Below are 8,770 nucleotides of genomic sequence, written 5' to 3' on the forward strand. Positions count from 1 at the left end.
TAGTACATTCTACAGAGAGTTAAGCCTCTCTCAAGCCTACACTAAGCCACCAGCCCAAACACCTTTGCCGCGTGCGCGCACCTGGCGCGCACGCGTCCATCCAAAGCAAGCACGGAATGCGCGCGCGCGCCACAGCCGCGCACGCGCCCTTTCACTCTGCACTCCTCTCTGGGCCATTTCACAGAGAGTTGAGCCCCCTCCAGGCCCCTCTCATGCCTGGGGCACAACCACGAGGACGCGTGCGCGCACTGTGCGCGCGCGCGCCAAAACGCGCTGAAGCCATCTCTGGTACTTCTTCCAGAGAGTTAGGCCACCCCTATGCCTCTCCTGTGCCCCCAGCCCAAGCGCATGGGCGCGCACGCGACCTGCGCGCGCGCGCGCCCCTAGCCCACCTCGCTCCCTGCGCGAGCGCGCAGTGCGCGCGCACGCGCCGGTGATCGACGCCTTAAAAATAAAAGGGACACACTTACCCCTTCATTCTCATTCCACTTCTCTTCTTCTTCCACATCCTTCTCCATCTCACAAGGTATTATACTAAGCTCCCTCTTAGTCCATTAATCTCTTGTAGTTCTTATTCATTTAGTTGCACCATCTTTTAGGTAGCTTCCTTCTTCTTTTCTTTCTCTCCTCCCCCTTACTCTAGTTACCTCCTTCTTTCTTCTTTGTTCCTCATGAGCACTTAGGTCCCAAACTCACTTACATGAGTAGATGAATGGTGTTGCTTACTTTTCTTGCACCCAATATGCATTATAATCATTAATAATGGATTGTGGAAAGTTACATTGCTCTCATTTTCACATAATCACATACTATTTGAGGGATGCACACCAAGTGTTCGATGAAAGGCACACTTGAATTTTGGACTTATTGTGACTACCTTGCCTCTCAACCAATCACTTTCGAGTGCATCCCCACTTTCCACAAACCATTCATCCCCATTTATGGTCCCCAAGGGTGTGTGCTTCTCATGCTTCTTCCTCGCATGCTTAAACTACCCTTGCACCACATGAAAATAATTTGCCTTGCTCTTTACACATTATCCTAGTTACATGTTACAGCTGTCATGTAACTAAGATACCCATATTCTATGGCATAACTTTTCATTACATAGAGCTCATGTATCTCCGCTTCTTTGGATTTGATATTTCCCTTTCTTGCTTCCACAGGATGGTCATCAAAAAGGACAACGGGAAAGGCCCCAAGAAGCCAGCTTCCAATAAAGCCCGCCAAGAACTAACGGCCAGGCCCCTCCTGAAGAAGACCAAGGGCCCCGTTGACGTTCTAGAGAAGGACAACCCTCCAAAGGATTCGAACAAGTTTCCCAACTGCTACTGCGAACTTGTTTACTCCAGAATTATTGAAAGGAATTACCATCCGGAACCCCTCCTAGTCTTACCGGCTCACCTCAGTCCGATTGTGATGCCACACATTGACCGGAGGCATTGGAGATTCCTATTGAGGCAACCAACGGAGGTCAATCTCTCATGGGTGGTGGAATTCTACTCCAACTTTCACTCACCCCATCTCACATCAATATTTGTGCACCGGAAACAAGTGTCAGTCACCGTGGAAACCATCCGAGAAGTCCTTGGGATTGCACCGTCAACGGATGCGTATGACGCCTACCAAGAAGTCTTGGCTGCATGCGTTGACCGCACATTCGATTGGAGCGCGATCCTCCGCGTCATTGCTTCACCCGACGCATATTGGATTCGGGGAACCATAAAGCGAAGACCCAAGGGTTAGATGTCCGCCACCTCACTCAAGAAGCTACGGCATGGGCCCAAATTCTAGCTCACTACGTGCTCCCGAGCACACATGGGTCATCCATCACCGCCGAGCTTGGCCTATTGATATGGTGCATCTTGACCGACAAACCGGTCGACGTTCCGCATGCCATCCGCCAATCCATGGGGCGCATTCATGCCAAGGGAAATCTCCCATTCCCCGCTTTAGTGACGGCATTAGTTGCGAAAGCCGGCGTCAACCGGGAGACTAAAGATAGGCGAACCTCAATACCGGTCGAGGGTGATATCATTCCGACCAAGAGATGCCTCAAGCCTCCGGAAGTCACCATGGACATTGCACTGCCCGCACCAACTGGCCACGCCACCACTTCATCTACATCACAAAAATCGGCCGCCCAACGCCTTGAGGACCTTCACAACAAATTAGACCGCTATGAGAGGCGTAACCAACGCCGCTATGCTCATGTGAAGAGGCTTCTAAGCGTAATCACCCCACCTATGGAAGAACCCGATATCTCCACCTCCACCGCAACTTCAAGCGGAGATAGCAATGGCATTGGAGATGTGGCACACTCGGCCGAGTGCGCCTAACCTCTAGCACGGAGGACCGTGCTAAGTTTTAAGTGTGGGGAGGTCGGCCGACCGATCTCCGTAGGTAACATCTGAATAAATCTGAATAAAGTAGAATAGGTTGCATGATTAGGTTTTAGTTGGCACCATTCGCATGATAAGTCTGCTTGGTTGGAACAATGAAATTCTCTCTTAGGAAACCAACACTTTGGGACGACCATGGCATTGCAAATTTTAAATGCTTTGATGCCAAAGTTGCATGGAGAATTATATTTTGGAACATGGTTTTGAGTTAAGAACACAAGCTTGTGAGATTTGAGCCTAATGGTGTGGTTACATCTTATAACCACTTATTTTTCCTTCTTGTGTGCATTATTCCCTCTCTATGATTGTGATCTTTGATTTGTTTGATTCTTTATGCCCATTATTTGGTGTATTCATGCATTTATATGATTGAGGCCATCATTCCATTAGCTCACTCACCCAAACAGCCTTACCTTCTATCTTCCTTTGTTAGCCAAATTTGAGCCTACGATTAACCCACTTTGTTCTTAATATAGCACGTTACAAGCCTTAAAGCGGAAAACAATAAAAGTCCTTATTTGGATCTTTGATTAGCTTAGGCTAGTGTATGTGAGTATCATTCAAGTGTGGGAACCTTGGGACATTGGGTGAATAAGAGGGTATCTTGTATTATTATTGGAAAATATTGGGAATTGGGTACATATTCATGAATTGATCGAATGTAAAATCTTATGCATTGACGCTCTTGTATATAGAAAAAAAAAAATATAAGAAAAACAAAAGAACAAAAGAAAAAAAAAAAGAAAGAAAACAATATGGAAAAGAAAAAAAAATATAGAAAAAAAAGAAAGAAAAGAGAAAAAGAAAAGGGGACAAAATGCCCCAAAGTGCAGCTCAAGAGGAATCAATGCATAAATATTGTGAAACGAAAAGAAAAATGCATGAGTATGTGGAAAAGTGAGGAATGGGTAGTTAGGTTAGTACCTAATTGTATAGGTCATTATATAGGTTAGGTGGGAAAGTTTAAGTTAATCAAAGATTCAAATCCTAAGTCCACTAGCCATATATGACCCTACCTTGACCCTAACCCCATTACAACCTAAGGAAAAGACCCCATGATAAGTGTATGCATGCATTGAATAATTGTTGATTGTTAGATGAAAAACAAATCTTGGAAAGCATGATTAGGGGAGAATTGAGAGAATAAACCCCAAACACCGAGTGATTAGAGTGCAAACACTTCCGGTGAGGGTTCGATGCTCAATCCTTTGATTCTCGGCTCTCGCGAGCATTCCTCATGCAAGGTTGCGCATATTGCATTTGATGCTTAGAAAGTGGCAAGTCCTATGCTTTGGCCACCCCCGTACCTCATGTGCTCGCATATGTCCTAAGAAAGCTAATTTGCTCCCAACCAAGTGGATAGTAGCACTAGTCATAGTTGCATGCATGTAAGTAGGTTGCACTTCATGAGTCTTATACTTTTGCAATCCCTCGGTCTTCTGTGTTTCTTTGCATTTCTCTAAGCATGAGGACATGCTAGAATCTAAGTGTGGGGAGATTGACAAACCCCAATTTGAGGGTTTATCTTGTGTTGATTTCAGGGGTTTTATCAATGATTCCACACACTTTCCATATGAAAATACAAGATTTTGCATTCCTTCCCTAGTTTTGCCTCATGAATGAAAACATGCTTGTTTTGCACTAAAATAGATACATTTCTAATCTTCTCTTGATGCCATTCGATGCCGTGACTTGTGTGTTAAGTGGTTTCAGGATATAGAATAGGAATGGACCGAAAGAGAGAAGGAAGATGGGTACAAAGGAAGGAAGCACGAGGATTAAGCTTTGAAGGTTTCCGCATGGGCGCGTGCGCGCACCTGGCGCGCCCGCGCGGATAGAGCAACGCGAAGCCAAAGCCAAGAGCCGGCTTGAGAAGCGGCTAAGCCAGGATCTTCATGGGCGCGCACGCGTACATCACGCCTCCGCGCACATTACAAGACGTCTCAACGGCGCGTGCGCGTACCTTGCGCGTGCGCGCCGATTTGCGAAAATGATTTTTTAATGAAGTCACGTGACTTAGGCGTGGAGGCAGTTAAGGATCCCACTTTTGGAGAAGCACCTTGGCGGGAAAAGCTTAAGAAGACCAAAGGAGCAAGGGTTAAGGGGACTTTTAGTTCATTTCTTCTAGATCTAGATATTTTTCCTTTTTTTTTTGGAGAGAAGAGAGAGTTAGTTACACTTTTTGGGAGAAGAAGAGGGAGATTCCAAGCTTCACTAGGGTTCATCCTCATCTAATTTCTGAATTTTCAATGACTTTTTGGTGAGATCCACTACAATTCTCACTCCACTTTGTTCATGTCATAGATTTTCTTCTCCAATTTCAAGTAGTAGATACAATTGATCAATTCTCATAGATCTAGAATTCAACTTTGTAATTTTGGATTTTCATTGCTACTCTTTGAGACTTGTTGTTAGATCTTTGTGTTGCAATACTTTTAATTTGACTTTTCTTCTCATTTTACTATGACTTTCCTTCTTGCTCATCACATGTTTGATAAAATGACAGCACTAGCTATGGAGTAGAATTCTCACACTTGGCATAGGGTTTGGTCTTTGGAAGAAGTTGAATAGTGTATTAATAGTTGATTTGGAATTAGGGATTGCTAGTTGGCTTGGAGTGCACTAAAGCTAGATTCCCATAAGGTGAAGCTAGGACTTGTGACTCAAGTTGATTACTTTCATTTGACCTTCCTCTATACCTAGGGGATAACTAAATGGAGCAAGGCCTAATTGTTGTCAACATTGAATGAACTATAAGGATAGGATTTCAAATGCCAACCCTAAGCCAAGTCTTTTGATAATTGATTGTTTGTTTCTCATTGCTTTGCTAAAACCTTCAAAGAATTCCTACAAAGCTTACTAAATCAATAAGATGCACACTTTGGCAATTCCAAGGGAGAACGACTCGGGAGACTAGTACTCTCGGATATAGATTGTAGATTTGTTTGATAAAGGATTTTGCGTCGGTTTAGACTATACTACGATTGATCATTTGATAATTTCTACACCGGCAAAAAATCCATTTGTCAAAGGGCACAACACAACAATTGAGATTATGATCTAACAAACATTAGACATAATAATTGAAAAAAAAGGAAGATTAATAAAGAAAGAATTTTACCTGATTATGCTCCTTTATCTCGGCAATTGTTTTGTAGACTGACAGACGCAAAAAATCTTCCTCAATTGAAACAGGTTGATCACAGACCAGCAGCATTATGCTTTGTCCGTCAACATGATCCAATTTGTTCACCCTTACATTTTTAAATCAAAATTTATGAAATTTGCTAATAGTTAAATAATCAAAAGCATTGTATAAATATTCTGATGGCCACACTACTGATCTATACACTATACCTTGTAAAGAAATTCCTGGCAGCAGGAAACTCAACATTGATAAATAGTTTCGAATTGTAGATTATGTTGGAAACACCCATGACCCCTACAAAAAGACATAACAAATTAAAGAAAATACCAGAAGCATATGATGACACAAAATATGCATTCAAATACCAGTAAAGTAAACAAACCACTATAAAATTTCATCTTGCCCATTTGGAGAATAACCACATAGGTAAGACATGGGTGTTCCTCCAAATATTTGATCAAGTTAAAAGCCAAAGTCTGCCACAACATTACCCTTAATTTCTGTCCACCCCTATAAGAAATAGCAATGCTTGTAAAGTAAAGAGAGGCACAAAATTGTAAAATAAGATTTTAAAACAAAAGCCACTATCAAAAAGATATTAAGCATTACTCAAGATCATCAAGTTCTATCGTGATATAACTTGACGGCTTCCCGTCCCGTGTGAACTCGACCAAGTTACCCTTAGAGGCAAGTCGACCTATCACATCTACAAAATAAAGGCACCAATCTTTCCATTAACAAAACTCTATCTGCTCAAATTTTTGTCAAAAAATGACATATCTTTTTCAAAGTTTCATCCATGTTGAAATCAGATTTTTTTAATTTTCTTAAAAATAAAAATATAAAAGACTGTTAATAAATAGTTAGAGCCTAGAAATTGAAGTTCGTGAAGAAACAAAAAATAAATAGGTTAGTACTTGTTACCAACGATTCCTTTAAAGGTACTAATTCTTTAGTTGTTATATATATGAAATCTATATTTAGATGTGTTAAAATAAAACACAAAATAATAGAAAACAAAGTCAATAATGAATTGAAGAATAATTTTACTAAATAATACAATTTTTTTAGTACTATACCTATAACAAAAAATGACGTATCAGCCAATTCAAATGACATACATTAAATATAGACATATTATGTAATACAAAAATTATGATAAATTATTTTGCGTTAAATATAGACTTCAAAGAATTAAACAACACATGCGTGATAAATTACTCTAACAAAGTACTTACCAACTAAATAACCATCTTCTTTAGACTCTGCATGAATTTTTTTGAACAGAACAAAATTGAATCCGTTCAATGAAACTGAAGAGTCTTGTACCGGACGCACATTCGTGTCCCTCTTGAAGTTGATTCTAAATTCGTGTCTAGTAGGCTTGAACTTGATGGTATTCAAAGAAATTGTGAAATTAGTGACCACGTACACGTTGCCCTCAGCGAGTAGGCCCTCGAAGATAGGAACAAATATGCCTTTAATAGAGTATTGAATTGTATCCCCCTGAATGCATTAGTTTTATAGAGTCATAGATAAATGAGGTTTATTGCTCAGTCATTACGAAAATAAATCTCAAATGCAAAGAGAAGATTTTACCTCTTCATCAAAGACAACCATCTCAATAGGTGCCTTCACCCCAGAATTTGCAAAGTGAGAAACGGTCCAAAGTCTAATGACATGTACTTTGAGCTTTCACACCTTATGCTCTGGACCAGCATTGATACACTTGATGAGATCATACCTAAAAATCAAAGTCTTCATATTTAGTGAAAGATAAAAAAAAAATATTGTGAAATTCACCACATGGCACATGAATTCACCTAGCTGCCATTGCTACTTGCCACAACAAAATTACTCAAATATTATGAATTTCAGTACAGATAAACAGTAAGTATGGTGATCATCCATACTATATTATAGAGAGTCACAACACTGTTCAGCCCCAGTATTGGTAAGGATTGCAAAAATCTTGACGTTTCTATCAAAATCCAACTAAGAAAAAAGACGAAAAGTTTTTGGACTATTCAGGATTAAAGAATCTGAATCATATCAATAAAATAAAATAATTATCAAAATTAGGATAGAAATTAACGGCCATTGCTACCTGCCACAACAAAATTACTCAAATATTATGAATTTCAGTACAGATAAACAGTAAGTATGGTGATCATCCATGCTATATTTATAGAGAGTCACAGCACTGTTCAGTCTCAGTATTGGTAAGGATTGTAAAATCTTGACGTTTCTATCAAAATTCAACTAAGAAAAAAGACAGAAAGTTTTTGGACTATTCAAGATTAAAGAATCTGAATCATATCAATAAAATAAAATAATTATCAAAATTAGGATAGAAATTAACGGCCATTGCTACCTGCCACAACAAAATTACTTAAATATTATGAATTTCAGTACAGATAAACAGTAAGTATGGTGATCATCCATGCTATATTTATAGAGAGTCACAGCACAGTTCAGCCCCAGTATTGGTAAGGATTGCAAAAATCTTGACGTTTCTATCAAAATCCAACTAAGAAAAAAGACGGAAAGTTTTTGGACTATTCAGGATTAAAGAATGTGAATCATATCAATAAAATAAAATAATTATCAAAATTAGGATAGAAATTAACGGCCAACATTTATTGTGTTTCATTTACATGGTAAAATGCGGTTTAATTTTGAAAAATCAAAATAAGAAGCAATATATGCTAAAGAGGAAATCACCGTATTTACATGCAATAATTAGGTACTGTAAATCACAAGAAATTTTGAAAAGGCATGAAATTATTTTATTTTTGTATGTTGGCAAATCATCCTGTATCATAAATACTGGCATTTCAAGACGTACAGAATAAAAAGGGTATGAAAATAAGATTTGATATATAGCACCAATTTTTTGTTTCTTAATCTGATATAATTCCCAAAAGGTTTGTTAATAGTTGCAAACCTTCAATATGACCAAAGGATGTGTTGATCGCAGCAAGCCATTTATCTCTTTCACCCTACATCTGTTCTATAAGCATTCTCCTTTTATGATCCTCAGTCAATTGCTTCATGCGCTTGACCTTCAGCCTCTGCTATTGCTTTAACTATAATATTTTCTTCTTCTATCTCAGCACGCTCTCTCTAAGTTTGACGCTGCGGTGGCTGCGGATTTGCGATTTGTGGAGTTAGGGTTCTTCTTTCAATTTCAAAATTTCATGTCAATTTCAGAGAGGAA

Source organism: Arachis hypogaea, chromosome 19 (genome assembly GCF_003086295.3).
Source record: "Arachis hypogaea cultivar Tifrunner chromosome 19, arahy.Tifrunner.gnm2.J5K5, whole genome shotgun sequence".
Lineage (NCBI taxonomy): Eukaryota > Viridiplantae > Streptophyta > Magnoliopsida > Fabales > Fabaceae > Arachis > Arachis hypogaea.